Genomic DNA, 7,023 nt, shown 5'->3' on the forward strand with positions numbered 1-7,023 from the left:
GGTACTTTGGTACTTAAAGACTTGGTGTTAATGTGGGATGGTTTGTTGTGATCACTACCATGGGATCTCTCAAGCCTGGACCGTTTTCTTTCAGGAACAGCTATGCATCTCCCCATATGAGCTGAGTATCTGCTTCTTCTGGAATGAGGTGGCTGTCTTGGACAACACAACAGGGCAGTATAGAAAAGGAGGAAAAACTCAAGCAACCACGTTCTCCAACTACCACAGTCAGTGCAATGGATACAGGTAGCATTACTAGGAAACTATTTTCTGCTCCTGGGAAGGGTTTGTTCTGTTTAGCCCCTGGCCTTTGTTTTCTCGTCTCTCAAGGGACAAAATGTCGCTCACCCATATAGCACCTATGAAGCCATTTGAACTGATCCCATACTTCACTACATCTTCTACATACAGTGGCCTTAGACAAGGCCCATCTAACTCATTGCAATCCCCTTTCTCTCCTCTTGGTGCCTGGGCTTGTGCTTTCCCTAATGCACAGTCTGGCCTGTCCTACCTCACTACACAAAATCCAGTTAATCACGCTTCCTTCACGGGTTTTTGTTCTATTCATTCAGTTATGTTTCTCTTGGCTTCCTCAGCTGCTTTTAAGTGTGGTTAGCATCATGCTGCAGCTGAACATGCAATTAGGCAATTCACCTACAACCACACTGACCTGGGCCTTACCTACCACTGCAAAACCAGCCAATGATTTTTATTATTATTATTTTTAATTCAAAATATTAACATTTTCCAGGGTGGGTGCATATAAGACCTTGGGTTCTCCTCTGGGGACTGTACATCTTAAGCTAATGCACATAACATTTCCCAGGAGTGCTATAAACATCACAACAAAATTATCTCATTTCCCACAGCCTTTGCTGTTTTAAAGTGAAGCTGGGCATTTCTCTCTCCCTCCCTGTAATAGTTCCTTCAGTGATATTCTGGCTCAGGAGGCCTGCCACTGTTTCTTTCTGCTTGACCCTGCAGTCCTGCTGTGCAGCAGTGGCGACCACTTGATCCTTTCCCCAGGTAACTCAGATACCTCTTGACAACAGGAAATGTTTCCTTAAACCAGGAACAAAAATTAAGACAAGAAAATTTGTGGCCAAAAATAGGAAGATTACAAGGAAACACAGAACTTGCAAGCTACGGGGAAATGTAGCATTCAAGTTCTGATTCCTGACCTCATTTATTCATATATCCATTTATAGGACCATCAATTAATTTCAATTCTGTCCTGTTATTTCAACGTTTTTATCACGTCTAAAGCACTGTGTTTTAGTTCTACACCACCATCACATTCCTACCACCGTCCTTCCAAATAGATTACTATAGGTCTTTTCTTCAACACAGCTGAATTACCAATTCTGCCAGAAATTCATTCCCTGCCTTGGCTGCTTTCTTTCTCCTCTGTCTCTCCAGCAAGTACCACCTTGCTGTTTCCTGTTACACAGTACTTGGCATATTGAAATTGGACAGTCAAAGATAAGAGATACTTCCCATCAATGCCTTTAAGGCTAATTAATGTTTCCACTAATACACATTCAAGCCTGACTTTTACAACCAGTAAGTTTTCAAGATTGTTTTATGCTTATGTATTTCGTCTACATTTGAACTTTAAGTATCACATTCCATAAAATAAAACAGCTTTCCCGTTAGTACACACCACCTCTGTAAATTGACGACATTAAAAGCTAGATTCCAGGTAGCTGCAACAAAGGCAAATGAACAATATTACAGATATCAGCTCCCAAGAAAAATAAGAGATCATTAGACACAAATATACAAGCATACATGTGCTAAGAAAATCCCTATGCAGCTCTGAAGGCCTTCCTAAACTGAAGACAATCCTATCGTTTAAGTTATCACCCCACTCAACACTGACACACTACAGTAACAAACACTTCTACCTCAGCTGATAGAAATGTAAATTGTTATTCAGCTTGAAAAACTGCGTGTCCCGTATAGTACCACTAATTCTTTATCACCCTAATTGTTATTTGCTGTGATTTAGAAGAGTGAAACCCTCCTGTCCTCTTCCTGTGTTAAATGTCACTTTTCTATGGAAATAAAATCTCAATGTTAAGAAAGCTGCCAGATAGAAAGACACAAGGTTCATTTACAATTCACTTCAGTTGCCACTTTCTTCCTGCTGCCCAAACACAGAAAGATGAGCTACCTACGGAGAATGCAAGTGAGGCAGTTTCGGGTGCCTGTCTGACCCACCTTGGCAGAAATTCAGCTGGTTGCTGCCAAGTAAAGGGACTACAAGTCAGAAGCCAACAGCGTAGTACTGTAAAGATATATTAAGACAAGACTTATTGTATGGCCACCCTCATGTTGTGAAGTCAGTCAGTGTGTTCTCTGGCTTTATGAATATGCTTTGGCAAAAAAGCACTGGAGCTTTGAGAATTGAGGGGGTGGATCTCGGGGGATGGAATACCAACTTGCAGCTGGAAGTGGAAAACATCAAAATGTTATCACAATTGCTTTAAGTATGCAGGCTAATTCAAACTCAATTCCAGTATAATCATGTGTGCACATAACACACCCAGGGAAATGACCCTCTGCCACTACCATGAAATGGGTTTTCAGCAGCATTAGCAGGTACAGAAATCAGCTTTCACAGTTACAAGATTAACATCAAAACTAACCACAGGCTCATCACCAAGCCTCACTCGAAAGGCATCTGCCTATTGCATCCAGAGATAGAAGGCCACAGTTTTCTAACAACTGAGCAGGCCCAGAATTTCAGCATCGTGTGGTTCAGCCTTGCATTTACAGGTCTAAGTAGCTCAGGCTACTTGCAACACAAACGGACTTGGATTTTTATTTTTTTTTTGAAAACAAGCAGACTGTTTCATGACAAAAATAAAAGGGCTTAAAAAGCGATGTGATGTCCATACTCCTAACAGTCTCATCCAGAGTCTTAAAGGCCTCAACTATTCTGCCTAACAGAAAAAAAAAAAAAAAAAAAAGCTCTGCTGTTTTATTTGCATCATCCCTGCCACCACAAGTTCTTCAGTTCAATTTACTTATTGTTCTTATTACCACCTGTGGTCAAAAGGAAAACTCTCACTAAGGAAAACCTGGCATTCCTCTTTGGGTACAAACAGATGAGACTACCTGAAACAACTTCCAACTACACACAAGCAACATGTGTTCCGACTGACATACTGCAATGCAAAAGCAAACAAATGAAACCTAATATGCAAAATATTACACACTGAGACAGCCTCCCCCCCTGCTTTGCAACAACACCCAACCATTTTGTTTGCTCTTCTCAATTTGCATCAGCATTCTATTGTCTGCAGAAACATGTATAAACAGACTTGCCAAATCTTTAAAGGATTCATGAGTGGGGAAAAAAATGAATTTTGGAAAGCTGGATTCAGTGCTCTCACACATCTCTCCCCTTCTTAATTATGATCCAGTGCAAAAGCAGCATCTGGATGAGAACTTAGCAAGAAATTTAGTTTATTTAAAAAAAAGTCAGGATGTCTACATATTTGGCAGTTTGTTGAAAACCCCAAAGTTTAGAGAGGAGATGAGGATTACTTCAAACATTGTTTTTGGTATTTTAATGCTAACATTATGTATTGGAATGATGGTTCAGCAAGCAGCATTGCCCACATCTCATCACACACAGTATTGCTATTGCAGCAGCTATCAGACCCTAAAATGCCACAATAAGGAATGGAGGTGGATGTCTACTTATGTCTAGCTGTAATGACTAATTAAGTGCTGGCGTTTTTGGAAGCTGCCCAGACCTCACATTTGCACAGATTTGATAGATATATATTCTATAGGTAAGCATATAAAGTGACATAGTCCAACTATGAATGCTTCAGAACATCCTTGCTATGCTGGGTCAAGTCTTTCCAGACCAATATCAGATAAAGTAATTTTTTCACAGCAAAAACCAAGTCATCATGAAGATTATGCAGTTCAAGCGATGCCACGGCCAGATACTTCTGTCAAGCCCACACCTCCCTCTCCAAAAATAAAAAAGAATTGAATAAACTGATTAGTGTAAAACAGTGCTGCAGTCATATTTTTAAACTACAGATGCATTTCCTAATATAAGTAGAATTTGGTGATTAGATTAGTTGGCAGATCATGAAAGAAGTCTAAGAAAAACTGCACAGAAAACCAAGCTCAGAGTTAAAGTACTTAATCCTTTGCAGTTCAAATGCAAATTCATGTTTCTCAGCATCTTCTACTCCTATCCAATCCATCACATACACACCCCTCAAAAAAACCTCTCGCCCTCTGAGGCACTACTACAGTGCAATGGCAACGTTTCAAATCAACTTAAATTAAGCTGTACCACATTCCATTACATGATATCATGCAACAGATGTTACTCTAAGAACACACAGGACAATTATTCAGAAGCATTCAGGGCAAAATGCTATAATTTGGATGATAAAACAAATGGATATCCCACTAGAAATTGTTATATTCGTTATCAAGTTTTACACGAAGATTCAAAACTTAAATATTGACCAAGTTTGTCACGGCTAACCTGGAGACTTAGACTCACAACCAGAAACAAGAGCTCTTCTCCTATTTAGGCTCAACAATTTTGCCAAAAACGGGAAAGGTGGAAGAAAATTCAGCTTAACCCTCTAGCTCTGCAGCACCAGTTAGCTAAATGAGCTGTTGTTAAACTCATATGAAACACACTTGCCAGAAGCAAGAGGCTTTTTCCTAGCTCTGTGGTAGCCTTCAATTTCAAGGAACTGCCTCAAATATTTCATATTTTGAAAGATAAAGCAAAAGTAGCAGTTCATACAACTTCAATCATCATCAACCTAGCTAACAGGTGTACCATCTGACCATTACCTTAAATAAATGTGAAAGTTTTTCACATATTACAATTTGTAAGGTATTCTTAACTAACACTGGAAACTTTCGCCTATACTTAGAACATGTGGACACACACATAAAAATAAATGTTGTGGAACATAAGCAAGAGCTATCTGGTAGATCTGTTGTTTGTTTGCTTTCTAATCATATGGGCATTTTCCATAGCTAATGGGCTCTCTCAACCATGCAGATCTGATGCTTTGAAGTACCACGCTTTCAAACCCAGAGTTGGCCTTCTGGCTTGAAATTTAACATGGCCCAAACTTGGCTCTAAAACACAGCTCTGTAAAATAAGCTTATAAAAGAGCTGGAGAAAAGCGGGCAGTTATTTAACCTGACAGAGCTTTTGAATCAATGAACATTCCCATGGTCTTTCCAGCTAGACACTGCAGCAGTGTTTTAACGCAAAACCCAATGCAGAACCCAAATAAATCAAAGCTGCTGGTCAGCACAGCAGAACCCCTCAGAAGATGAGCACGAAGGCAGCAGAAGCCCCAGCTCCAGGACAGGCGCTGTGCCCAGACCATGGCGGGTTTCACCCCAAGGCATGAGCACGTCCTGCACCCCGCAGCCACAGGGCAGGGTGGCACGGAAGAAAAGAGGGCGCCCAGGCACGTCGGGGGAGGCCAACCTGTGGTGCGGAAAAGACGCTGCACCAGGAGACAGTCCAGCAGCACCGGGCCGGGCAGCCCGGGGCAAGGGACAGCCAGGGAGCAGCAGGGCTCACGGACCCCCTCGCCTCGCCTCGGGGGCGGCCCCACGGGAGCGGGCTGCGAGCCGCTTCTAAGCGGAGCCGTCCCGCGAGTCTGTGGGCAGGGGAGGCACACACACAGCTGCATGCACGGCACGACCGTCCTTGGGAGGTCGTCACTTCCAACGTGCTGCGAGGAGAAAGCTTTCTCCCCCCCCCCCCCCCACCTCCTCCTACCACCCGGCCGCAGCCCCGAGGGAGCCGCGGTTCCCCCACGCCCCGGCTCCGCTCCGGACCCAGGGCACGGGGCTGCGGCAGCGCAGCGCTGCCGGGACGCGGCATCTCGCCGGGCGGGCAGCGCTCCGCGGGGCTCCGTGCTCGCAGCGCGGCTCGCACCCGCGGGACCGGCCGGCGGCAGCCGCCCCCCGCCCGCAGCGGGCTCGGAGCCTTCCCCTCCCGGCGGCTCGGCACGAAGCAGGCGCCCCTGCAGCGTGCACCGGCGGGGCAGGACGGGGGTCCCCGCGAGATCCTACCGGGAACGGCGTCGTAGCAGCGCTGCCGAGCACCCGAGCCCGCTGCTCTCCTCCTTCCTTCCCGTCCTTCCTCCCCCCGCTCCTCCCGCTCCCGCTCTGCCGCCGCCCGCAGCTGCCGCCGCTGCGGACTCGAGGCGCAGACCCCCGGCGGGGAGGGCAGGAAGCGCGTCATCACTCCGGGACCGCATGGCCCGGCTCGGCCCGGACCGCAACCCGGGCCGCCCGCCCTGCCGGCCGCCGGCCCCCGGGCCCTTACCTGAGCGCTCCGCAGCGGCCCTGCGGCACCCGCTGAGGCGATGTGGGCAGCGCCGCTGCCGCCCTGCACGCCCACAGCCGCGCTTCCCGGCCGCTCCTGAGGGAGGAGGAGGAGGAGGCAGGCAGGGGGAGCCGGGCACGTTCCTCAGCCAGAACGAGAAGCCCCGGGACGGGGACGGGAACAGAGCTGGGGAGGCGACGGCTGCCGCTAGGGCCGCCCCGCCCGCCGCAAGTCCCCTCAGCGCTGTGGGGCGCGAGGCGGCACCGCTGTGGCAGCGCGCGGCGCCAACGGCCGGGCTCGTGCCCGCGGCCGTCCCGTACCTGAGGGGAGCCCCTGGCACCTGCATCAGCCCGAGCTCGCGCCCCCCGCCCCGTGAGCGGCGGCTTCAAACAGCAGGCCGGTTTCAGAGTACCAGAAACACCTAAATGCAGCCAAAGCAATCTAAACCGCCTTCGGGTCTTGTTGTATTAAGCGTTCATAATGCCACCAGCAAAAACTTTACTGCTGTAGTTACTGTTGTAGGTTTGAGACTCCTTAGAGGGTCCTGTTTTAACTGTGGCACTGCGCTCACAGCTGTATAGATGGTTTCCATACCAACGCACCTACATCTGTATGAGAAAGGAGGTAACTGCAAATTAAGTCCCTCGCGTGAACCACTTTGATGCATGCTGGGG

At 47.2% G+C, this 7,023-nt stretch overlaps 1 protein-coding gene across 1 annotated transcript in view; it reads right to left on the reverse strand.

The window, feature by feature from the left end:
• Positions 1–6,251, reverse strand: part of TLN2 (talin 2) — a 228,549-nt gene extending 222,298 nt beyond the window's left edge. Inside the window, exon 1 of the mRNA XM_048081274.2 lies at positions 6,094–6,251. The gene's annotated coding sequence lies outside the window, so the exon portion shown is untranslated. The remainder of the gene's footprint in view (positions 1–6,093) is intronic.
• Positions 6,252–7,023: the final 772 nt, after the last annotated feature.

This window comes from Anser cygnoides, chromosome 11 (assembly GCF_040182565.1).
Source record: "Anser cygnoides isolate HZ-2024a breed goose chromosome 11, Taihu_goose_T2T_genome, whole genome shotgun sequence".
Classification (NCBI taxonomy): domain Eukaryota; kingdom Metazoa; phylum Chordata; class Aves; order Anseriformes; family Anatidae; genus Anser; species Anser cygnoides.